General features: G+C 42.3%; 1 protein-coding gene across 2 annotated transcripts in view; it reads right to left on the reverse strand.

Annotated features, from left to right (window-relative positions):
- Window positions 1-20,849, reverse strand: part of HTR1E (5-hydroxytryptamine receptor 1E) — a 48,939-nt gene extending 28,090 nt beyond the window's left edge. For both annotated transcript variants that reach the window (XM_020792892.3, XM_072998994.2), the window contains exon 1: window positions 20,163-20,849. The gene's annotated coding sequence lies outside the window, so the exon portion shown is untranslated. The remainder of the gene's footprint in view (window positions 1-20,162) is intronic.
- Window positions 20,850-27,219: the final 6,370 nt, after the last annotated feature.

Below are 27,219 nucleotides of genomic sequence, written 5' to 3' on the forward strand. Positions count from 1 at the left end.
AAGGCAGTCTCACGTATAACACATTGCCACAATAATCCAGATGGGAAATGTGGGCACTCCAAGATTAGTTAAGACAGACATGCCAGGTGCTTTGTCATTTCCTTAAATTTCTCCTGGGTACACAGAAACCTCAATGTTAATCAGGATGTGTTACGAAATGGATTTGATTGAATGTGATCTTGTTGGAAATAAATAAGTTGTGCCTGTTTCTCACTTCATTTCCAAAAATTGCATATAAAATCAGATATGCAATTAATGTACCTCATTTTTTTTGGTTGAGGAACAGAGTAAATGCAAAGGCTATAGATTCCTCTCTCTTCCTGCTCAGCTGGCCACTGGAAGGGGGTGAGAGGACGAGTCTCCCCGCATGGTTGCTGAGAGAGCAGGAAGAGAGTGGAGCTCCAGGCGCCACTGGCAAGACAAGCAGGATTGGTGTTTCAGCAGGACACGTGAATGGTCCAGTCCTGGAGGCCGGATCCTCATTAGGGCCAGCTGCGATGACGATATTCGTGTTCATATATAAATACTGTACGAATATCCCCATCTCTACTCCTAAAGGGTACCGGCAGAGCGGGCCATTATTTGGATACAGAGCTGATTGGGGGTTTCCATACATTTCTGTATTTGTTTATTAGAAGTTAAGAATGGTTGAATTGCACCCCTGGGGCCAACAATGTTAGACTGCCCTTCTCTTCTGCAGATGCCCAGAGACTGCAACAATGAAATCAGAGAAAACAGTAGGAAGTGGAAGTTCAATTGCTACAGGTACAACATTTCCCTTAGGAACTGCTATTTCAGATTATCCATAAGATTCTGACAGTCAGTGAGCTCAGGAGAGATAATTTGGGAACACTCAAAGTGGCGTGAAAGCCAACCAAAGAGAAAAGCCATGGACTTAAAGACAGCTTAAGCTGGATATTAATGGAACTGTTTAAGACAAAATGATCTTTTTCCATAAAGTAGAAGCTGTTCTCTCACTCCTGCCATAATCTCCTCTTTAACACCAGCACTAACCTTGCTTTAAAAGGTTACAATAATGTCACAATTTCTCCATATTAATATGACAAGCAAAGAAAATTGTCTTGTTGCCTAGAGGCTTTTTTTTGTCTTCCAGATTGTCAGACTCCAGTTGATGTTTCACTAAAAGAAAAAGTTCACCAACTGGAGATGCCCATTAGAAAACTAAAGTTGCTGGATGTCACTTCTTTTCTCTGCAATTCGGAAGGAAAAGAAATGGCAGGCAGGGACAGACAAATACTTGTTCGTATGAAAGGTATATTAAAGGCATTAGGACAGAGGAATATTAAAATATTCTATTTACTGTACATCAGCTTTCCTTAACCTGGTACCCTGCAGATATGTTAGATTAAATACCCGCCATCCTCAGTCATGATGATTAGAAATGGGCATGAACCTTAGTTTGGAGGTTCATGCTGGTTTGTACGCATAACACCACAGGTGTAGCTTGTGTCATTCCCCTGTCTCCCCAGCCAATGACCCACCCACCAGTCAGAGGGTGCTCCTCTCCTCCTTTTCTTTGGCTGTTCTACCAGTCCTCAGCAGGCACATAGGTTTGTCTGTCCTGCCTCATATGAGTGAGTGATTAGTTAAGGAGACCCATACTCCTTCCAGGGAATGGTTGCACAGCTGAAGAGGAGAGGAATGCACTCCGACTGGTGAGTGGGTCATTGACCGGAGAGGCAGGGGAAATAAACTTTTGGCACCACGCGAAGTGGCACAAACGTCCGAACTGAGGATGTGTCCATATCTAATCCCAACCAAAGTTGGCTGGGTATGATTGTGTTGTCTGTTGTGTTTAGCAGTTTAGGATTTCTGGAAGCAAGAGTTCAGATTCACATCAATATCAGAAGAGGGGCTGGACTCAGTGATCCATTGGGTCCCTTCCAGCTCTGCAGTTCTCAGATGATGATGATGATGATTTAGTTTTTCCCTGCCTAAGGAAACAAGCGAATTGACCTTGCCTTCTAAGACCAAAAAAAACAAAACAAAACAAAACAAAAAAAACAAAACAAATTGGAAATCAATCAATTTGTATGAGAAGACCTATACAAGAACGGATTTTATTCACTAAAAGAGCCCCAACTCATTCTTCTACATCTTGTAACATGACCTATCCTTCCACACGGGAAACCTGGGATGGAAATGTATGATTAGTCAAGTGGATTCTAATGATACAAGCATGGATCAAGGAATGGATCTGCCACAAATATTACACAGAACAACATATCTGCATGGACTAAAGTTGGAAATCTTAGTTAATGCATGGTCATCTCAAAATGAATTGGGTGGCTTTCAGAATTAGGACTAAAATCCACCTGTTAGTCCCAAGTGAGATAGACCTATGAAATCAATGGAATTAAAGTACTGGTTTAGTAAACAGAACTCATTCAATGGTGTTTACACTAATTGGGACTAAAGATTAGTTTTAGCCCTTAGATTTTTAACCACAATGATGTACCTAGGGCAAGAATTCTGAAAGTTTAAATACTTGACACAACTAAATAAACAAAACAAACTACTAAATTAAACATTCAGAAGTATATTCTTTGGAGAATTTAGTCTGGTTTATTTAAGAAGGCCTATGGTCCAAACATTTTGGGATGTTCCTCACAAAACAGATCATTATTTTCCAATAACTTTCAAGCACAAGGGAAATAAGAGACACCTAAGAGAACGGTGTTCTGTGTCTAGTTGCACTGGCCACGTGGGCCACGGGAACTGTCTTCGGACAAAACGCTCACACTATGGCTTGGAAACAGAGATGAGCACTGTGCCCTAGAGTTGGACACGACTGGACTAAATGTCAAGGGCAACCTTTATATTTAAGAGAATAAAAAGTGTATTAGACTACGAGGCAACAAGAGAGATAGGACTACTTGCAGCTGAGGAGAATGAGGGGAAAGATACTAAGAATTTTTAAATTAGGAAAGTGACCAGTGAAGAAGTGCTAAAACAGAAAGCTAGCTTGTTTTGCCCCTGTCATGAAAAGCAAAATGTACAGAGTGATATAGTTGAGGGGAAAGTGCAAATAGCTAGAGATGAAAGAAAACTAATTTATTAATAAAATTGTTTTATTATTTATTTATTTATTTATAATAATTATTATTACTTTATTAAGTTAAAGACTCTCAGTTTTATGAACAGCTAGAAGGTTTGACTCATGACACATGAATACCAAGCCCAATACAGCTCACTGTAAAATAGAGCGTGCATTGGATAAAACACCATTGAAAGATACAGCAATGCTGGCATACTGGTTACATCAAATCAGTTTATATGTTTAATTTTCTTTGTAGATCAGTGTTTGCATGTGAAAGCTATGTTCACCCCACATATCCTACTATCTAATTGCTCCTTCATTTTTTATGCTTCTGGGAATTGCTCTGAGGAAATGACTCCATTTTCTGTCAAAACAGCCTACAGAGGTAGTAACTGGAATCCTTCATGGAGTCGTTACTATAATTTGCAGCAAATTAACAAAGATTCCAGAATAACTGCCCCCCTCAGACATTCTTCCTCATCTAACCTTTTCAGGGATCCACTGGTCCATCCTACAAGCCCGCTAGAAAGACTCCCTAAGAGAGTAAAATCATCAGCCAGTAGAATCATCAGAAAAACATTTGTCCCTACAGTTTGGGTCTGGGAGCTTCACTTTGGGGTTTTTTGTTTGTTTGTTTGTTTGTTTTGGCAGAAGTGGGGGTGGGTAGGCAGAGGGAGAGAGGGAGGGAAAGCACAGACTACAAGCCTCCCTGCCATTTTATTGTTTTTGTTTTGTGTTGTTTTTTTACTCTAACCCCAGCGGACAGGGGCATGTGTGCAAAAGCACTCCTGCCAAGCCAGACTAATATCAACTGAAATCAAAGTTCCAGAGAATGGATGAAGGAAACAAAACAAAATGTCTAGAAAGAACTGTTCACTTTTCTGTCAAACGAAAGGGCCATCATTGGTTCAAACTAAGCTGTATCAACAGCAATCCATATACCCATCTATATGTGAGTCTGGATAGGTTTTTAGTCAGCACTTAATATTTTCAGTGAGGTGAGTAGAGGATAAAGGAAATTTCAGTTCAGCACAGCTGCAAGGCACCAGGTTGGGGAAACCTGATCTGGCCATTATGGTTCTGACACATAATTCCCAAATGGACCTTGTTGCAAGATAAGATTTTTTAAAAAAAGATTTCCCAATGGTATAAAGAAGCAAATATTTCTTTACCAGAATCTTTCCTCTTATTAGCATACGGTACATCAGAGTATGTGTCATGTTTTCTCTATTCCTTGATTAAGAATCTGCCTTTTTTAATTTAAAAAGATGAAAATTACCCTATTTTTCGCACCATAAGACACTTTTTCACCAAAAAAGTGGGGGGAAAGTGTGTGCGTCTTATGGAGTGAATACTGTCCCCCCCACGCCACCATCGCTGGCTTCTGAAGCCTCCGGAGGCCTAAGAAGGCCCTGTGGGGGTCCCCCCACGCCACCATCGCTGGCTTCTGAGGCCTCCGGAGGCCTCAGAAGGCCCCGTGGGGGTCCCCCCCACGCCACCATCGCTGACTTTTGAGGACCTCCGGGAGGCTTTGGACTGGTAAGGTGCTGCTTTTTACTTTTTACAAAAATGTTCTGGGTGGGTTTTGGAGGGTAGATTTGGGCTGGGGGTATGTTTCTATGTTGCTTTGTTTTTTGGTGATTTTTTTTGCAGATCCAGCGTGGGATTTGCTCTGTTTATTTATTTTTACTTTATTTTTTGGTATTTAAAAATTAGGTGCGTCCTATGGCTAGGTGCGTCTTATGGAGCGAAGTAAGTGAATTGCCAAAAAAAGAGAGAGAAAAACATAGAAAAAAATCCATAATGTTGCCAAGATAAACCTACCAGAAGAATAAACAGGCAGCTAATATACAGAAGACATACTTGTTGAATACTAAGAAATACTCAATTAAATCTCAAAAAAGAGAATCCTGTTTGATTGTTCTTATCATGTAACAGCCTGTCACACAAGCAGAATGCCCTGTGACATTTACAGAGCTTGCACAAGCAAGTATCCAGCATCTCCTTTGAGAGGAAGCCCTGTTGTTGTGAACGGGTGCACTCCACAATCTCTGGTTGCATGGTGGAGGTTGGGAGGCTGGGGAGACTGGCAGAGCTACTGCCATTGAATAGTATACTGTACATATTTCCTAATGTTTCTTTTCTTTTTACCAGGACTGGTATGATGCATAGCTATATAATAAAAGTCAAAACAGAGATGACTTGGAGCAGCATCCTTAAAGATGAAAAATGTAATATGCAATGCAAACTTAAAATTGGCTTTGAGGATTTCATTATGTGTGAAATCATGGATTTCTCAGTCACGGCCAGCATAAAAAAACACAGAAGCATGTGAAATGTGAATTCATTACAAGATACTAAGAATTTTTAAATTAGGAGAGTGACCAATAAAGAAGTGCTAAAACAGAAAGCTAGCTTGTTTTGCCCCTGTCACGTAAAGCAAAATGTACAGAGTGATATAGTTGATCATTAAGGGTAAAATAGATAGAAGTACAGTCGTGCCTCGCTTTACGATTGCCCTGCATTACAATAAAACTGCATTATGATTATCTTTTTGCGATCGCAATTGCGATCGTAAAATAATGGTCTAAATGGGTTGTGGGGTTTTTTGTTTTTGCTTTGCGATGATCGGTTCCCTGCTTCAGGAACCGATTCTTCGCAAAACGACGTTTTTTAAACAGCTGATCAGCACTTTCAAAATAACCACTGGGTAAACTAAATGGCTCCCCGCTGTTTTCTGGGACGGATTCCTCGCAAGACAGGCAGTGAAAATGGCTGCCCTGTGGAGGATCTTCGCTGGACGGTGAGTTTTGACCCCACTGGAATGCGTTGAAGGGGTTTCAATGCGTTTCAATGGTTTTTTTTTCGCATTACAATGTTTTCACTTAACGGCGATTTTCCTGGAACGGATTATCACCGTTAAGCGAGGCACCATTGTATATGAAGAGACTATTGACTGAAGAGTCAGTTTGGAAGCAACATTGGCTCCCAACCTTGGGTTATTCTTGGAACAAAACTTCCAAAAGCCTTCATCACCAACTTTGCTGGCCAAGATTTCTGGGAGTTGCAATCCAAGAACATCTGGAGACCCAAGGTTGGGAATCAGTGCTATATAATGATGGTGACATCTGCCCATCAGTAGAAAAGGAATGAGAAGACAAAGTCCACTGCATTTCTAATTTTTCTCAAGTAAAGTGTGACACACACAAACCGAAGATTCCACATACAACAGCAAGCTAGACTGACAGTGGAACCTTTCTGCAACACACTTCTTCACACAGGCCTGCTCTCCAACAGAAGACAAATGACTGGGGACATAAAAACATAAGAAGGGCCCTGACGGATCAGGCCAAGGGCCCATCTAGCCCAGCTTCCTGTGTCTCACGGTGACCACACCAGATGGCTCTGGGAGCACACGAGACAACTAGATAGCTGTCTCCTGATAACCCTCCCCTGCATCTGGCATTTTTAGGTACCTTCCCTTGAAGCCTGGAGATTATACATCCCCATCAAGGCTTGTAGCCTGCGATGGACTTTTCCTCCAGAAAGCTGTCCAATCCCCTTTTAAAGGTATCGATCACCACATCCTGTGGCAAAGAGTTCCACAGGCTAACAACACATTGGGTCAAGAAAGATTTTCTTTTGTCTGTTCTCACTCTCCCAACACTCAGTCTGAGTGGATGTCCCCTGCTTCTGGTATTTCGTCAAGGAGAAAAGAGCTTCCCTCTATCCACTTTATCCATCGTGAGACCTGGGAAGAATGGGTGCTGTGCTGCCACTGCTGCTCCTTCCTGTGTATCTGCCCCTTGTGATGTTTGCCTCACTCTTCCTAATGATCCAGCTGGCCTTGCTTTTTTATGCACATGAAACAACAAAGTCGAAACTGTCTCACTGATGTTTTTTATCCCAACCCATCCAACATTCACATATTACAGGCACTGGAGAAGGTGCATGTTGTTAGATAGCAATTCCTTGCGGTGGCTATGGTTACCAGAGGATTCCAGAGGAATCCAAGAACTGTCCTCTTTTAAAAAATAATAACATTTCCAACCTTTGTTATAGTAATAATTTAATGGTAATAGAGACATTAGAAAAAGATTAATCAACAATTGAGCTAAACGCTTATCTGTCAGTAGTATCCTGGTGCTATATTATTTTGACCAAATTAGTCATTTTCCCTCCAGGAATGTTACCCCAATTATTTTTAAATCTTAACAGCAAGACTATGGAGATATAATTGTAATCACAGTGGTTTGTAATTTCTCAAAATCCAAATCATTCAGGTTGTCAAGGCAATAGTGGCTCATATTCCCTGTGAAGTTCACTGTTCTCTTTTCCTAAGAGAGGTCCTTTGTATAAGAGCAGCTAAGAATACCTAATGATTTTAGATGAATGAACTGTCAACTCTTGTTTGTTTGTTTGTTTAGCTAGTTAATCGATGTGTCAGACTAAACACATCTTTAACACTACAAAATAACACTAACAGGACCCTACAAAAATGTGACCTTGCATTCTTAGGAAAAGTACCTGGATTACTGCTTTTCATGCTGTTTGTAAGGTTTTTGGTTTGTTCCCAGAAAGACAAAAAAAATCGTTAAGAATGGTTGCCACCACAACCACCGCTTACACTTGATCCTACATTTTCATTCCATGACCTGCCAGAGCACAGAAAAGGAATCCTGTATAATATTACTTGGAGTGGTATAACAAGGGCACAATAGCAGCATCTTTGCAAAATAGCATGATTCACCATTTAGGGTGAGACTACACAGCGGGGAAAATGAGAAGTCAATCACTCTATACTGACAGCCAGGAAGCTAGGTTTCCTCAGATGAATTTGCTTTAGCTGACCAGACAGGAGTTGGGGAATAGGAAACTGGCAATTCAAGCAATCACACCACTTGAACCAATGCAAATGCATTTGATTTGAAAAAAGTAGAAGCTGCAGTGACAGAGGAAAAAAGTACAGGTTGGAAGGAAAAATCAGGGACTGATTCACATTGACTATAATTTCCCATCAACTACACATCATGTAGTTGATGGGAAATTATACAAATATGGTCATCCCAATCCTGGAGTATTTCTCAGATTACTTGTCAATGGAGTTGCTCTCTTAATTAATTTTCCAAAAAATCAGTTATATTTACTTATTACTATCCCAGGAACATTTTAATGGAATGTTCTGTGTAAAATTTTTGGCCAGCTTGTTCGTTTTAGGGAGAACTTTCTGTTGAAAAACAAACAAGTAATGTAATAACTCACTATACCTGTGTTTTTCAATAATAATTACTATGATGATGATGATGATGATTACAATCAAAATAGCTATAATAACATAATTTCCATGGTCAACCCCTATGGTTCCCAGTTGAACAAGTAGGTTTTTAAGTCTTGTTTGAATTTGTCCAACTGTGGTTCCACGCAAAGGTATTGTGGAAGGGAATTTCATAATTTTGGGGCCAGATGAAAAAATGCTCTAAGTCTGGAGTTACCCGCCTTCATCCAAGGGAACAGTAAGAGACCAGAATCCACAAATTGAGTCTTCCTACGAGGAATATGCCACCCTACCAGTTCCACTAAATAGCTAGAGCAAGAAAAATGTAATGCTTTAAATGTCAGAACAAGAACATTATAATATGTTCTTGATCTGATGGGTAACCAGTGCAATGCCCTGTGGTGCTGGGAAATGTGAGAGTAGCGCAGCGGGTTTAAAACTACTCACACCATGCTATTCTGCACCAAGGTGAGAGGACGAAGTGCAGAAGAAGAAAGACCAGCTAACAAGCTATTACAATAATCCAGGCATGAAACCATCAGGGCATGAACAAGAGGTTTTGTAGTTTCAGGAGTCAGGAAGCGACGAATACGGTATTAGCCAAATGGAGATTACATGTCTTGGCTGTCATATTCACATTCACATTGTAATGGGGGAAAGTATGATTTAAAGTTCAATTTGTTGTTATTTAGTTTGTAATTGCATTAGCCTGTTCACATCACACATACTGAGTGAGAAGAGAAATTAACTATACAGGGTTATTCCAATTTGAACACTAGAGGAAAATTTTGTTAATGGATGAAATGGGCTATCAGATCAACTAATAGTGTCATATCAACATTTTTTGCCATTATCATGGCAAAACATCTAACATTGTATCTAGGTATCATTTGTTCATTATAGGGGACTGGAATGCTAAAGTAGGGAGTCAAGAGATAAAAGGAACAACAGGAAAGTTTGGCCTTGGAGTTCAAAAAGAAGCAGGGCAAAGGCTAATAGAGTTTTGTCAAGAGAACAAGCTGGTCATCACAAACACTCTTTTCCAACAACACAAGAGGCGATTCTATACATGGAAATTACCAGATCGGCAATATCGAAATCAGATTGATTATATTCTCTGCAGAGATGAAGATGAAGAAGCTCTATACAGTCAGCAAAAACAAGACCTGGAGCTGATTGTGGCTCTGATCATCAGCTTCTTATAGCAAAATTCAAGCTTAAACTGAAGAGAGTAGGAAAAACCACTGGGCTACTCAGGTATAATCTAAACCAAATCCCTCTTGAATACACAGTGGAAGTGAAGAACAGATTCAAGGAAGAAGATTTGGTGGACAGAGTGCCTGAAGAACTATGGATGGAGGAGGAATTAAAGAACCTCTAAATGAGGGTGAAAGAGGAGAGGGCAAAAAATGAACACCATGAACTCAACATCAAAAAAACTAAGATCACGGTCACTGGTCCCATCACCTCTTGGCAAATAGAAGGGGAAGTTATGGAGGCAGTGACAGATTTTACTTTCTTAGGCTCCATAATCACTGCAGATGGTGACAGCAGCCACAAAATGAAAAGACACTTGCTTCTTGGGAGGAAATTGATGACAAACCTAGACAGCATCTTAAAAAGCAGAGACATTACTTTGCTGACAAAGGTCTGCATAGTCAAAGCTATGGTTTTTTCAGCAGTGATGTATAGAAGTGAGAGCTGGACCATAAAGAAGGCTGACCGCTGAAGAATTGATGCTTTTGAACTGTGGTGCTGGAGGAGACTCTTGAGAGTCCCCTGGACTGCAAGGAGATCAAACCTATCCATTCTGAAGGAAATCAACCCTGAATGCTCACTGGAAGGACAGATCCTGAAGCTGAGGCTCCAATACTTTGGCCATCTCATGAGAAGAGAAGACTCCCTGGAAAAGACCCTGATGTTGGGAAAGAGTGAAGGCAAGAGGAGAAGGGGATGACAGAGGACAAGATGGTTGGACAGTGTCATCGAAGCTACGAATATGAATTTGACCAAACTGCGGGAGGCAGTGGAAGACAGGAGGGCCTGGCGTGCTCTGGTCCATGAGGTTACGAAGAGTCGGACACAACTTAATGACTAAACAACAACAAAATTATTTATTCCTGAGTATCATGCAGCAATTACAACACTTTTTGGTATCCTTATACAGACTGCTGGCTTTGAGAGCCCGCCCACCCTTTCATTACAAGTATTACTGCATGTTTAGAGAAACTTAAATCAACAATGATAGTTTACAAATGCCTACTACAGCTGAGTGGAATAAACAACTAGATTGTTTTGTGCAAGTTAATCAAGGGAATATGACCCTACTCTCAACAGCTAAAATCTCTCTAGATTAAAAATTACATTTGGTTCAGGAAAAACTGACATTTTATGACAAGTGACAATAAAAATAAATGATAGCCTACTTACTTGCTGGGGGAGGGCTAGCAACAAGTTCCAGAATTAATTTCATGTTGGAAGTAACTTTCCATTTTCTGACTCTCACTCATTGAACTCTTTATTCTACAATGACAGGAGGGATGCAGGTCCCTATCAGTTTATACAGCTCATAGATCCTACTGCCTCTCTCCAGAAACACTGCTATTTCTGGAGGCCTCCAGAAGCAGCAGTTCTTCTTTCAAATAAGGTGCACACAACCCCCATATGCCTTTTGTCCCAATTCCCCCAAGCAGTTTTACAAAACTGAAACTTAGCTTTTTGGTATTTTCCTGTTGGGGCAAGCAGTGTGGCCCATGGTAAATGCAGTGGTCTGAATAGTGGTCCTTTAGCTCCTGGATCTTGCCTATCACAGCTTTGCCTCATTCCTTTTTGTTTATAGTATTTGCCAGGATACACAGAAAAAACATTCCAAGGGATTTAGAGCAGATCAAGAGTTTCCAGTTCCTAGGGATTTAGTGAGAGTAACAATAATAGTCCCATCCCCACTCCTAAATTGAGATGATCAAGGAAATTAGTTGAGAAATAAGAGCAGACTTGAGTCTAAAAAGATTCTTTAAATAAGCTGAAGTTCTGGTACTGTACAAACAAACTCCTCAGCTAAATATGTGCTCAGAGGCACTCTTATTCTGCAATTAATGTGGAACCTGTAAGCTCAGCATCTGCCCACACTAGGCATATGCTGTCTGGAATGTTTTACATATTAAGATATAGTGAATGCACTTCCAGTTTAAATTGGTACTAGGTTACTTTGCTGTGTAATGAGCTTACCAGACAATGCAATGTGATTTTTAGCATCTATTTTGTAAATCCTTAAATTATTTTCCAAGGGCAAAAGAAACTTTATCTCAATAAGAGAGACAGACGAATTTTAGCAGTATCAAGATACAGAGAGAGAGAGAGAGAGAGAGAGAGAGAGAGAGAGAGAGAGTGGCAGGGAGAGCAATTATTTCTGCTAAACGTGAAACCCTGGTTATTAATCCCTGGAGACCCTTGGAAGAAGAAATTTATCACAATAGACTTTTATAAATGTCACAACATACATGTGAAAGGGTAATTTCACATGTATGTTGTAGATAAGTGCTACATATCTTATGATAGTGAAGAAATCATACTCAGCTGATATGATCAATCTGACAAAAACAATTCACTTGACATTTGGGGAAAAGTAACACATTTCTGATTATGATTTAATGTTTAAAACCAGTGGTTCTTAATGTGGGCGATAATGCCCCCCAGGGGGCGATTTCATTTTTCAGGGGGGCGGTAGAACGAAAAGGGCGGCATGGGGGCGCTGGAGAAGAAAGGGGCGGTAGGGGGGTGCTGGAGCAAGCCAAACCTTTGAAGATGGCTGCAGCCTTTTTACAGTGTGCATGAATATATATTTTCCTCCAATTTTAATTTAGTTTCAGACTTTTTGTCTTGAAATTTTTAGTTCCTGCATTTGTTTTTATGCCCTTTTTATATTTCTTTTTGCGTCTTAAATTTCACTTGCAACTAAATCATTAAATGTTGCTTTTTGGGGGGCATTTCATTTTCTTGGAATTTAATTTTGTTTTCAGGGGTCATTGGATTTAAGTGTCTTAAATAAATAAACAAACAAACAAACAAGATATCATCACCACAGGGAGGGGGGCGATGATAACTTCCTCAATGGCTCAAGGGGCCGTTTCTTTCAAAAAGGTTAAGAAACACTGTTTAAAACTATAAAGATTTGTTGTCATTTTGAGAGGAAAAGAAAAGTTACATTTGTGCAGAATAACCTAGTCAATACACCTTAGAGGCTTTTAAAAATTTGGCCTAATTTTCATGCCCAGGATTAGGCTGGTATCAGTGGGTTCAATAACAAATTATTATTTCAATACAGAACTCTCTTTGTTTTCAGAGTTCTAGTCCTTCTCATTATAGCCCTGTTGGCACTCAGCAGCTGTGCTTAATTACTACTGTAGAAAGAGAGATTAGGCTGCCAGAGGTAAGACAAGCAGAATGGTTTGAGATGTTACTGGGTTTTAATTTTTTTAAAAAACAAATATTTTGTTCTAAGGACAGAGGTAAGGATTTTAAGTAGAAGTATTTAGTTCTTGCAAAACTGAGGCTGGCACAAACTGACAAAAGCAACCCTCTCTTGCACACTTTGGTTTTTTTCCCTCCCCTAACCTGCCTTCACCACAGGCCACCCACTCCATCCCTGGGAAAGGAAGCTGAGGTAGGAAAGGGCTCTCTAGGGCATTTGCATGGAGGAGAAGGTGAGGCACTTGTAGTTTCAGCAGCTCCTTGAAATAAGGAGTTTCAGCAAGTGTAGCTTGTCATGCAGGAGACCCCTGCCAAAAGCCCGTCTTCCCCCCTGTTTGTATCCTGTTGCTTTACACCCTTGCACTGCCTTGTCTCTGCTTCCTAAGGCTACCCAGCCTTGGCTTGCCTTGAACGGAGCACTCCATATGTTATGAGAGATTAACTAAGGGAAAAAGCTCTGCCCTTAACAGTCAACAGTAGGAGCAGTGGGCGTGCTGGGATTGCATAGGACCAAAATGTGTCTAGATGGTTGTGGAACTTGGTAGGAAGACTGAAGGTCAAGGACACCTTGTCAGCCACCCTAAAATAAAGAGGTGTCACTACGCACCACTTCATTTCCTTTCTGCACTAGCAATATCTTTCACAAATGGGCAGTGCTTTGTTCACAGCCACCACAGATCAGCAGTGGCTGAACAATGCATCAGCTCCGTAAGTGCTCTTGCACCAATTTCATTCTCATTGAGCTTACTCAAATTGAACTTCGGTATTTATTAAGCCCAATTCTAGCAAAGACTTAATTTGCACTGATTTTAGTTGGGAAATGCATCTTGGTTCAGTTTACTACCTGTTATTTGTGTGATCACTAAGAAAAGCAATTAAAAGAAATACGTATTCATAGAACAGCATGAATACAGCAAATGCTTGCAGGTTAGCGGAAGCACAAACAAGAAAAACAGCAGCAGCTTTGAGCTGAGCATGTCAGATATGATGAAGATATACTAATATCCTTCCGGGCGAAAGTCTGTTCTTCTGCTCTTGTACCTTAGTTTACATCAGGAGCAAAAATGATGCCCAATAATGTAAGTTAATCTTTATATCACTGTGATTAGGTTTCTTCTGAAAGTTCCGAATTTTGCACGGGAAAATAAAGCACTGTCTCTTTCAAACTTTTACCAGATTTATTGAACTTGGGTTCAGGAGTATCAACAATAACTTCTGTGGGATATACATAATTCAATTCTTGCAATTCTCTTTCAAAGCCTGTGGGTTCTCCATAGTGGGTACTATTTCTTAATACTGGGGAGCTGGACCAAAACGTTCCTTGTCTGTAGGATTCCTCAGTGGGGCACTCCAGACGGCTCAGATTGTGCCACAACACAGGTGGCATGCCCAATCCCCCTCGGGAGGTGGTTTGTTGTAGGTTGGATCGGGGTGCACCACCTTCTTCCAGTGACTCCATCCTCTTGGGAGGACTGCCACCGTCCATTCTGACGTCTCGGTAAAAGTCACTTCCTCTCTCCCTATTATCGGGTCAGGCAATAGTCCTCCAACCTTAAGGTTAGGGAAGTCCTTCAATAAATCACTCACATTCTCTCGGCTTTTTTCTTCCTTCTTCTTTATCCCTGTGGGAATCCAAAAAACCCACTCTCCTGATGATCCTTTTATATCCTCCTCCCACACACTGATCTCTAGCTCCTCCTCCTTTCCCTTCCCTTCTTCCACCAGGCAGATCTCTCTTTTAAATCTCTCCTCTGATTCTCTGTGCCTTCAATTCCTTCTTCCCTTCTTCCTTTATCATAATACTTTTGTCCTTTGGAGGAGACGGCACATTCTTTTCCACCAACTCTCTTTCACAAGCACACACTGTGACTCAGAATCAAGAAGCATATTAAAAAAACCCACAGTATTTTGCTAGAATGGCTGTTTGAGGTGACCTGATATAGAATTTGTGCTCTTTAGCCTTAAAAATCCAGGAATAAGGTTGAAATTGTAATCAAAGTCATAGAGTGGCTAAAGTGAAAAACGTCTGAGTAAATGTTAGTGTTGTACTGTGCGATGGGATACAAGGTATAATCTGGGGGGACAGGACAATAAGACCTCTGGGTAGAGTGGGTGGCATATAAATTAAATAAATAAATAAATAAATAAATAAACAAACAAACAAACAAATAAATAAATAAATAAATAAGTTTCATAGCAATGAACAAGAATTCACCCTGCCACAATACCCATGTCCTCCTGCAAGTGTGATGTGGTGTTTCCTACTAGCCCTATCTGCCACAAATCATCCATATGTGATCTTTTGTCATGCTGATTGGTTCTTTGGACACTAGGTTTTTAATTCTAATTCCCTGTTCTCTTTGCCTACCACTTTACCATAAATAACACAATTAACAGAATGCCTGAAAATATATAAATGTACTTTTTGGAAAACAAGTTTTCTTGACAGAGAGATTGATTGGAGAGATGTAAGATATGAAAGGATGAGAACCACTGGTCCTTTTAGGGCAGAGGATACAATCCAGATGTTGCTGGATTGTATCTTCCATTACCTCTAGCTAACAGATCCAGTGGTGAGGAATCATGGCAGCTACAGTCAAATAGCAACAGTAGGAATGTACGTTGTTAACCCTTACCTTGGTGCAATAAAACTACTATAATGACTTTAACAGTAAGTCATTTCTCCCATCTTCCTCCTGGGCCAAAAAAGTTAGCTAGAGGGTGTTTTTATCACCCACAGCAGCTCTCCACTACACAGCACCCTTCAGACTGTAGGGCTACAAACCCCACATCCCCAGCCAGCATGGACCATGTTACACCTTAACACATGTGGAGGCACTGGGTGGGGAAAAACTGACTTATGGAATTTACATCATGCTCCCTTTCAATTTCTACACAAGCAAATGGAATGGGAGGACTGGAAATGGATACTATCACATTTGGGAGTCCCTATAGTTCACGGATGAAAGTAAAGCAAGGTAATTGTCAGCAGAGAAATGACTGACTCTGTAAATAAAAAGGGTAAAAACTTGTGTAAATAAGGTCTGTTGGCGAATAGTTACCACCATAGACAGCAAAGTTACAGACAGTTCATTAATTTCAAAGACTTGATATTCAGTGAAAATGCTGCTGTTTCTGAAAACATTTTATGTTTAGATTCAGGGATATCTGAAAAAAATTCAGTACCTGTTTTTTCCCCATAATATTTAACTGCCCTTGGCATTATTTTTATATGCTGCCTCTGCCTGCAAAAGGAAGACTGAAACGGTTTAAAGCAATTAGGAGTCCTACAGCATGTAGTATTTACAGCATAAGCTTTCATGTACCAGTACATTTCATCTGATACATGAATTTTAGAGGTACTTGACTGGCTGGTGTGTGTATATATATATTGTCTCTCTTACTAGAACACTAGTGCAGGAAGGGTTTCCCAGAGGCCTTAGGAAACCACAGTCTTTCCCTTCTATTGGTGGCCCACCTGGGGGGGATCCTTGAAGCCTCCCATTTCTGTGGCTACCCTGCCAGCAGTTCTTTCCTTATGGTTAGGACAAGGGAGTGAGAGAAGGAAGGAGGCGGTATTCTATGTAGTGGGGTGTGCACAGCAGAAGAGACTCCTGATCCTGCAGTCGGGTCAGGAGCTGGCAGTGTTATTTTCCCTTCCACTGAAACCAATGGAAGCATACAAAACTATGCAAAAAGAGAAGAAGATGAGGACAAAAAGTCCTTCCTTTCTTGTCAGAGTGAGTTTGACGCGGCTTACGAGAAAGTGGTGATTTGTCTTCCACAGATTCTCTCAGCATGATTAGATTGTTGTTTAAGTCATGAAGAAAGCATCTACAAACAAGGATTCATCAAGAATTGGACTGAAAAATAGTCCCTTTTGTTATCCCATCAGGGCAGATTTCAGCAGAATGAGGAATGGAACTAAAAAAGATCCATAGCATCTTCATCAATAATTCTCCATGTCTGCAATTACTTAGCTAATAGTGAAACAGCACAGATAGTACCATTGCAGAAAGACCCCAGAATTCTTAGGAAAGCTGAGTTTGAATATTCTTGCTTAAAGTTTAGAAACAGATGATAATCTAGCTTGCACCTATACTTAATGACAAACAAAATCTGTTTCTTCCATACCACTTGTTCTGCAGAATCTGCCTTCCATACCACTTGTTCTGCAGAATCCTAAAGACTGCACACTTTATGGTTAATCTAAATAGTTATTGCCAATGAGAATAAAAACCAAGTTGCTATCAACATCTAAGAAAAATGAGTGAGTAGCATCTCTTGAGCATATGGCATTTCTACAAGAATCTCATTTCTCCTTCCCCTTCTTCTTTTCCTTCACTCTGAAAGACTCTGGAGGCCACCTTCTTTGTAACTTTTTAGTGATGCGAAAATGCCATCACCCAACCCAGACATCCATTTCTACAGAAGAATTGTAAAAGTGCTTTGATTTTTTCCCCTCTTCTAGGCACTGACATAAATGGACACCTGAATGCCCAGCATTTCTGGTGTGATTCAGCAACACTCCTGAAAACATGCTTGCAAGGTTAAAAAAATTGAACTGAAATGAAGTTTGTCCTTTGATTTCCAGGCTTGGAAGAACACAACCCTGTCATACAGGTAAGTCTGTTCTGGCCCTCATTCAGCAACAACACACTGCCTTCTTGGAGGAAGTGCATTTTCATTTTCATCAGCACACATCGGGTCAGCTCCATTCAATCTGGATGACCCTCATCAGATGTATCTATGTCAGGGAGAGGAATCTGCCACCATTGGGGTGCTGCTGGATTGAAACTCCCATACATTTTAGTCAACATAGCTAATAGTGAGGGATGATAGTATCTTTATTAGAGGGTGGTGCACATACTAGAACATTGTAACAGTTTTGCAGTATTTTTATGCTGAATTTGCAAGTGGATTCCTTTTGGTAATGTATATAAGTGCAATTGAAGATGGAAATGTTAACAAGGATATAGTTTTTGCCATTTTACAAATATTTATGAGTTCTCTTTTTTTCCTTTTTCGGGGGAGTTGGGAGTGAAAAGTGTCTTAAAGGAGATGGCTGCCTTGTCTGGTTCTTAATTTCCAACACCTAGATACTACTCAATGCAGTACTATTATATGTTTGTTTTTTCCATATGAAATTCATCATCACCTCAAATTCTTGGATTCTATAACTCTAGAAAATGTCCCTTTAAAGCAGAACAGGAAAATGCTGGCCATTCAGAATAAGTGGCATTATAAGGCTTGAAGCCCAGTCCTAAGCATTTCCAATTAGAAGCTAGTGCAGTTAGGACATCAAGCTTAAAGTGTTTTCCAAAAGGATCTCCTTAGTCCAAAACTGTTCCTTAGGCTGCAATCTAAAGCCTGTTTCCTAAGAAGTCCCCTTGGGACTTAATGTTTGAATACATCCACTTGGAAAACACTTCATACTGAGCAAACAGGTAAGATGGCATTATCTGTAAAGCGTGCATCTTATCTTCATAATTTGACCAACCTTTCCTTGGAGGAAAATTTAATACCCACACATTCCAATCCTGATAGCATTTCTGTTTATTTCAATGGAACCTCCCATCGGTGAAGTGCATCATGCATTCCAGAAATTCTGGACTTCCAACATTCACAGCTTCTGACCCCAGCCCAAGATGACTTGAGTTTATGAGAACTGTAATAAAACATCTTAAGGGGACCACCTTGCCTACCTTACATGATAGGTAGAGCCTTTTTCTTTTTTTTAAAATGTTCCTCTCCTGCTAAACTCTGACCCTCACTACCTGGAGTGGAGGAGGAGGAAATGGCAACAGAAACCAGGTACAGTAGAAACATTTCTAATCTGTGGGAAAGATGCATTTTTCTGCCTGTTCCTTCATTTGTGAAATGAATGGACAGTGCGGGACATGGATGAAGCTGCAAGGCTGTATCTTGAGTCTAGTGCGCATGTGTGGGAGAGAGAAACACCCACTTTTGCTTCTGGATCTCTGTCATTCCAATACAGTCTATCTCTGGCTGACGTGCCTTCCATCACGGCAACCACAGTGGGCATAATAGGTCACTGGAGAATCCAGTGCTTAAATCAGGGGTGAAGAATCTTTGTCTGCCCCAATATTTTGGACACCAACTCCCACAAACCTTGGCCGGCACAGTTAGTGGTAAGGCTTTCTAGAAACTGTAGTCCAAAAACAGCTGGAGAACCAGATGGAGAATCCCTAGTCCTGGCTTAACTTAAAAAACTCATCTTCTCTTTGCCAAATATGAGAGCTGGTGAAACTCTGAAGGTCTCCCTCAGTCACCATATGTACTGTAGATAATTCTCAATGAGGGAGTAGCAAAAGGGCTATGGTGGAAAGGGCTAGATTAACCCCACATCATTCCTGGCTTCAGTCTCTTCAAGGCCCAGTGACTCTGCTGAGAGGATAGTGCCGCCCCTCCCCACACACCCTTGCCCACGGCCCCTTTCATACTGTTTTGGTCAGGCTTCCCTCTCTAGTGCATTTAAGCCCCTGCTGAGTGCAATTTCCATATTGCTTTCACCGAACCATATGTAATAATAATAATCCCATAATTGCAGAGCTGGAGGAGACCTTATGGATCATGGAGTCCAGCCCCTGTCAAGGAGGCACCCTGGGGAATCGAACTCCGGAACTACCGAGCTATCCAGCAGTTTTCTCTCCCCAGAATTAGCGAAGCCCCGAGGTACCAGGAACTCGCCCGCCACGCACAACCGCGCAGCCGCCCTTTCCCCGCCCGCCCTTTTCCCAATGTCACCCCCAAGGTCTCCGGTCCTGTCTATTTTCCGAAGCTGATTTCCCGCCCCGCCACTTCTCAAGGTTTTAAGCTGAACCCGTCACGCGCGAGGGGGACACGAGAGCCCAAACCCGTTGGTTTTCCTTTTTAAAATCTGCACATGCTCCAGAGAACTCAGGGCGAGAGCGCAGAGACCGCGAACAGGAGGATCGTCTCTCTCTTCCTTACCGAAAGACTCAGCCAGCCCGCCCGCCAGCCCTCGATGTAGCTAGTAACTTGGAATCATACAGTACTTTGCAAAATAACCACACCAGACATTTACACTTCGCTTTGAGAGTGTCCTTATGCCCTGGATATGGGGTTTAAATTTTTTTAAAAAAATCCCCCAACCTGCAGAAAAGCGGCTCCCACACGAGTCGAACCCGGCTCCCCTCACCTCGGCACGTCTGTGAAGAAGTCGGCATCCTTGATTGGAATGGGACGGGTATCCTGGGAAAGAGCGCCCACACTTGCGCCCTGAAAGCAGGAGAGCCAGGACGCCCTCCCTCGCGCCTTCCCTCCGTGGGTCCCTCCAGGGAGGGCTCCCCCTTTCCCCGGTGGGTGACTCACCTCGAGGGGTCCGCTTTTGGCCTCAGCGCTCCACGGCGTGACCGAACCCAGGCTCGGGCGCGTCGCCTCGCCACAGCCGCCTTCCCCTGCCCGCCCTTGCCTTCCTTCGCATCCCACTTGCCGCCGCCGGCAGCCTCCGGCTCTAGCCCGCTCCGTGCCGCCCGGCTCTAGGCAGCTGGGGCTCGCCCTCAGGACGCGGAGCCGCCCCCTCCGCCCGGACGGAAGAGCGCGCCAGCCGCGGCAGCGCCTCCAAAAAGCCGGCGCGGAGGCAGCAGCCCGCGCCGCGCCACGCTCTCCGTCCAGAGCCGCCCCTTCGGTACGCGGAGCGGCGTCTGCGCCCGTGGAGAAGCGCCCCGCCGGGGAAGCTGGCCGCGGACTCGCCGCTTGAGAGACGGAGCGGCGACAGTGACGGGAACCCCAAGCGTTTGGCAGGAGCCGCGGGAGGAAAAGGAGGAGGAGCCGAACACGAGGCAAGAAAGTGAAGCAGACGGAAAGGGCGCCAGCCGCGCGGACAAGCAGCAGGTCCAGGAAGGCGGGAGAAAAGGAAAAAAAGGGGGAGCTGCCTCGGGGCCGCTTCGTGTGGCAAAGCACACCCCGGCCGGCGCAGCTGGTGCGCGCTGCAGCCGATGGGCGGACGCTAGGGGGCGACACTTGCCCGTGAACGTCCGAGGAGAGAAGGAGACCCACGAGAGCTACCTGGGCGCCTCGAATGGCGGGATGGGGAGGGCGGGGCGGGGCGGGGAGGGGGCTGTAGGAAGAGGCCTCCCTCGATTCGAGTGAATGACCCCACTTCCTGACAGCAGGACCGCGCTCTCAATGTCGCCTCAGGGGCGCATGCGAGGGGTGGACCTTGGGGTGGAAACCCAGGGGCGCAGCAGCACCCCGCGTGACCCAACCACCCCCCCACGCGACCCCCGAGACAGGAGCAGGCGGCGAAGGGGCAAAGTCGGCAGGCGGCCAGGAGCAACTTCCCATTGAAGGCGAAGGGACGCCAGGCGGGTCCTGCGCTCCAGCCCGTCGTTCATCCCAACTAGGACAAATTCACGGAATGAACGGGACTTTGGAAAAGTCCTTACGCATCGAGTGCAAATTGCACTTATTCAGTGGGACTAATGAATGGATATAGCCTTTTATAGTCAGAGGGCTCTTTTTGGTTTTGATGCATTATCCTTTTTTTGTTTAAGGGGATGCTGCTTTTTAGGTACGTAAATTCATGCAGCATCGGGGCAGCACAGGCAAATTCAATTTATTTCCCTGAGTCGTGGGGTTATGTGAGTTTTAAATCTAAAAAGGCTCATTATCAGCATATCCCACCCCACTACAACCAGCAATCGGTTTGTTTTGTTATTTTGTTCTTCTCTCTTTTAAACATGAGTGCTAAGGGATGAAAGGTCAGTGGCAAGGAAAATATTAATTGGGTCCCATCGTAAGTGTATGGAAAATATGTCTTTCTAAAGCTCCTCCTCTTTACAAGCCTACATACACAGGCAACCCACAATAAGAACATGAAGTCCAGGGCAGGGTCTAAAATGACCTCCGTGCACCACAATTTGTAGATCTATGCAGGGAGCAGCTCCTCTGTATGTTCTCCCTAACAAACAGATTTGCCTTCAGGCATGACAATTTCTCTTGTCTCCACTTTCGCTGCCACCAGAGAAAATCCTTCCTCAATTACCAATTAGGACCACAGAATCAGTCGTGTCAAATATAACGTTTATTAACAGATTAACATATTTAAGACTCAAGGAAATCATAGATGATATTGTATTTGATATTCATTAAACTTCATTTAACTTGGAAATATGCTGGTTACTTTGTATTTAGTTTCAATCACTTTAAAACAATGTATTTATTTCTTATAGTTTTCATTGCACTCAGTTCTCTTATACAGTATGTTTCTTTCCAAGGGTTTCTTTCCAAAACAATTCTTCCAACTACCTAACTCTTTCCCTAACTCCTGACTAACCAAAACTCTAACTGATTATGTCCTCCATTCTCTTCTTATATTCCTTGGTTCCGCCCTCCTGCACAACCATTGGCTACTGAATCAGTGTTCCATTGTGATGGACAGATGTGATTTCTGGCCTGTCCATCACAGGCACCATACAATACGAATATGAAGTCCAGGGCAGGGTCTAAAATCACCTCCGTGCACCACAATTTGTAGATCTATTGCAGGGAGCGGCCCAGTGTTTGAGTCAAGCTGCAGGAAGCCAAGGAGGGTAAAAGAGCATCTTTGCCCCATTTTGTTCCATTTTGTCTTCGGCTCAATAAGAAGGTGGGCAACACATCTAAATACCTCTGTTGCACACAACTGCCGTTTTTACTGTGGGAAAGAAAATGATTCTGCTGGGTATATTATATTTTTGATCCCTGCTGGATTGTCACCTTGGGGAAACTATATATAGAAAACCAGCTTACAAATATGTTAAATAAATAATACAAAATGCTCATTCCTTGAATGGATACTCACCCTCTGGAAATAAAACATATGACAATTGTGTCTTCCCACATTCCATTAAAATGCATCTGAGAAGCAAACTCAAAGCTGGTGGTACATCTTATTCATAACAAACTTTTTATCTCTGGCCCTCTACGTTGCCTCGAGCTATAAAATGAATTTAAAAATGCTGCATTGACTATCACACTTGCCTGATTTCAAAGCAGTTCTCTTCCATTATCCATAGTCTTGCATTATCCATAGTCAAAATTGACAGATACATTTTTACAGAGTACAATTGGAGCAAAGGTCTGATTCGAAATGATACGTGAAATGGTTGGTTTTAGTATTTAAATCCAGAAAAGGAAATGGGATTTCATCCTTTCCTTTATCAGTGGTTCTTGGACTAAAACTCCCAGAAGCCTTTACCATTACCAGGATTTCTGGGAATTGTAGTTTGAGAACATCTGGGGACCCAAAATTTGGGAACCACTGATCCATTTGAAACTTTCAACACTTGGTTGCCAGACCCACTTCCAAAGGTCCTGTTTCCCTCCTACTTCAGTTTGCAGTTGAACTATTCCTTTTGTCCAAAGGTGTATCCTGGAGTTGAGTGTGTCACCACATCCTGTGGCAAGGAGTTCCACAGACTGACAACATGCTGGGTCAAAAAAATATTTTCCTTTGTCTGTTCTCACTTTCCCAACACTCAGTTGGAGTGGATGTCCCCTGGTTCTAGTATTGTGTGAGAGGGAAAAAATCTTCCCTCTATCCACTTCATCCATCCCCTGCATAATTTTATACGTTTCAATCATGTCTCCCCCCCCTTCAGGCGCCTTTTCCTCCAAACTAAAGAGCCCCAAACGCTGTAGCCTTTCCTCACAAGGGAGGTGCCCCAGCCCAGTCATCATTTTAACAGCTCTCTTCTGCACCTTTCCCAGTTCCACTGTGCTTTTTTTGAGGTGCAGCGACCAGAACTGTAGGCTATACTCCAGGTGCAGTCTTGCTAGCATTTTGTACAATGGCATTATAATGTTGGCTGTTTTGTTTTCAATCCCTCATAGAAGAGAGAGTGTAGAGGAGTGAACACTATTGTAGTGTTTGGTTGGGTTTTTTTTTCTGTTTCAGGAATGATCTTTTGGAGGCAGAAAAATTGGTGAGTTGGTTCTGCTTTAGTTCAATAAGGATGAATCAGTTTTAATTTATTATATAGTCCAGAGTTAATAATGCATTCTTGTCTTTTTTCCAAGCTGTATACAGTGTTTGATCGGGTTTCCAGATCAGGCGGATACCAAATTGATTTGAGAGATATGTTTGTTCCATGAAGTTATGCTTGTTCCTGTTGAGATGGTACACACACACTGAAGTCAATAAGTGATTAGTCATAAATAAGTGCATATAAATAAGCTGTCTTGGGGACAGAATACATCTTTCTCAATCAAGCAGCCCATAACCAGAATCACATTTTACATTTATTAATCATAATGCAAGGTAGAGAGGGAGAAAGCAAAATATACATTTTTTGCTCATTAGCTCATGAAATGCATTGTATTTAGAGCGTGCTGTTTAATATGCAGTTAATGCCCGTTTTCATACTTGCAACACAGCCTTCTAATTTGCATGTTTTGTACCATTACATACATTTTTTGCTGTCACACTGAAGCACGCTTTTGGAACTGCAACAGAAGGTATCTATCTCTGGTCTAGATCAGATGGAAAGCTCTTTAATCTTTCTAGACTGAGAGTGAAGACCAAAGTCCAGCTGAAATGCATATGGGACTTCCTCTTCACCGATGATGCAGCCATTGTTGCCCACTCTGCTGAAGACCTCCATCAACTCATGAATTGTTTTAGCAAGGCCTGCCAAAATTTTGGACTAACAATCAACCTGAACAAAACACAAGTCATGGGCCAGGGTGTGGACTCACCTCCCTCTATTACCATCTCCACACAAGAATTGGAGGTTGTTCATGACTTTGTGTACCTTGGCTCAATGATCTCCAACACTCTCTCCCTTGATGTTGAGCTGGATAAACACATTGGCAGAGCAGCTACCATGTTCTCTAGACTCACAAAAAGAGTATGGCTTAATAAGAAGCTGATGACATATACCAAGATCCAGCTCTATAGAGCTTGTGTCCTGAGTACACTCCTGTACTGCAGTGATTCCTGGACCCTTTGTGCATGGCAGGAGAGGAAGTTGAACATGTTCCATATGTGTTGTCTCCAACACATTTTTGGTATCACCTGGCAGGACAAAGTTCCAAACAGAATAGTCCTGGAACAAGCTAGAATTTTTAGCATGTATACATTACTGAAACAGCAACATCTATGTTGGCTTGGGCATGTTGTGAGAATGGCTGACCATCGGATTCCAAAATATCTCCTGCATGGAGACTTAGTGCGGGAAAATCACCCCAGAGGGAGACCACAACTGCGATACAAGGATATCTTCAAGTGGGATCTGAAGACCTTAGGAATGGACCTCAACAGATGGGAAACCTTGACATCTGAGCGTTCAGCCTGGAGGCAGCCGGTGCATCATGGCCTCTCCCAATTTGAAGAGACCCTTGTCCAGCAGGCCGAGGCAAAGAGGTAGTTAGGAAAACAGCAAAATCAGGGAGCTGGACAGGGGACAGACTGTATTTGTCTTCGGCGTGGAAGGAATTGTCACTCTCAAAATGGCCTTCTCAGCCACACTAGATGCTGTTCCATGTCCTCTATTCAGAGCACGTTACCATAGTCTCTTGAAACTGAAGGATGCCTACTCTGTACCCATACATGGTGTCAATTAATCTGACAAATATGTTTAGCATTTCAAAGCAGAACTTTGAAATTTCACTTGTTGCCATTATGATTCCTCAAATCTTACATTCAGTATGGCCAGTGGCTGGGTGATTCTAGGAGGTGTGATCCAATAAAATTGATGTTTCCAAGTTTTGGCATTTACAGTAATTCAGTTCTCCACTGTGCATCCCAAAAGGGCCAGTTTATGTGGCCTTTTGGCAAGCTGCACAGTCCCAGGGTGCTCCCAGAAGATAGGAATGGTCAACCACTTCTAAGTACTCTGTCTACCTTAAAAACACTGAAAAGGATTGCTGTAAGTCAGAATTGACTTAACGGTACACAATTATTATGATTATGAAATCCTATCAAATTATATCAATCTATCCTATCAAATTACCCCATGGCTGGAAGCTGTCTTGCCATGCAATTAGTGCTGCGTGCTTTGTTCCAAATTGGCCCAAAGCACAATTTCTAATTAAATTGTGAAGTTTTACCAAAATGCGTAACAGCTTAAGTCCAGGATGGATCCATCCACAATGCCAAACAATAAAGGGTCTTTTCAAAATCCCTGTTCCAAGCCAGATCCCTAATTCCGCCTTAGATAGCTGCTTCTGAGATACAACAAAGCTACCAATGTTTTACAAGGACCTGGTGTGTGCCTCAGCAGCAACTGTAACCAACAACGCGCATCTCTTGTAACTGACATACTGAAATGATGGCAAGCCTCTGACGACAGCAATTACTTTGTGATGAAAGGATCTGGGGCAGTTTTTTTATTTGTTTTTGTGTGTATGTGTGTTTGGATAAACATTCCATAGGAATCCTCATAGGAAACATTCCAATTTATGACATGGGATCGATAGGGCTAGCAGCTTTTAGTTCAAATAACCTGTCAGCAATTATGGGATGCTTCTCCAAATTGGCATTCAGAGTATGGGTGTGACCGCGCTGGCCCTTTGGTGTGGGCTGGACATACCTCTACACGTCCTCACATCCAAATAGCATAATTACCTCAAGCAACCCTATATCCAGTATTGTGGTTTAATAAATGAGCCACTTCAAGATGTTGGCAAATTTCCCCTGTAGTAGGACAGGGGAAGCACCACCATCATCATTTGCATTTGCTAGATGATTGCTGATGCACTGAATCACTTAGATTAATTTTTTTAAAAACTTTCCCTTGTGTGAAGTGCTGATCAGAACCTCTGCTACAGGCGGTTTCTCAATTGGTGCTACACCCAAGAGGAAGAAAAATATATTTAAATTTTAATCTGAGTGATTCTGCATATCTGCAATGGTCTAGCAGACAGAAAAAAATTATAATCTAACCTCCCCAGCCTGTTTGCAGTAGAACAGTGTAAGTGTTCAATTTGATAATATCCTGAAGTGGTTTGTTTATTAACCCACTTCATGATGGTGGAAATCCAAACTGGAAAGAGCCTCAGTAGCTTTTACAGCTGCAAGTCTCAATTTTAGTCCATTCCCATTGATCACACACATGCTTTGTGTCTGGATCATTTTGCTGTAACATCTTCCATGAGCCAACAGGCTTGATAAGAACAGATCAGAAGCCCAAATATCCTAAAGGTGGTATCCTCTTTCATGTGCAATTTCAACAGATTTTCACAACATCTTTGGTATAATTGTGGCTGGTACTGTGGACTGTGTGAACTGAGATTCGCTGCTGTGGAGGGATGTAGAAGAAAAGAGAGGAAGGAACTTTGTGGCTTTTTCTCAGAGCAAGAGAAATGGCATCATTTTCTAGATGCCAAGGTTAGTTGATGCCCTCTCTCTGATATCGGGATGGTGTGATAATCAGACGTTCCAGTT

The sequence above is a fragment of the Pogona vitticeps genome, chromosome 1 (assembly GCF_051106095.1).
Source record: "Pogona vitticeps strain Pit_001003342236 chromosome 1, PviZW2.1, whole genome shotgun sequence".
NCBI classification, from domain to species: domain Eukaryota; kingdom Metazoa; phylum Chordata; class Lepidosauria; order Squamata; family Agamidae; genus Pogona; species Pogona vitticeps.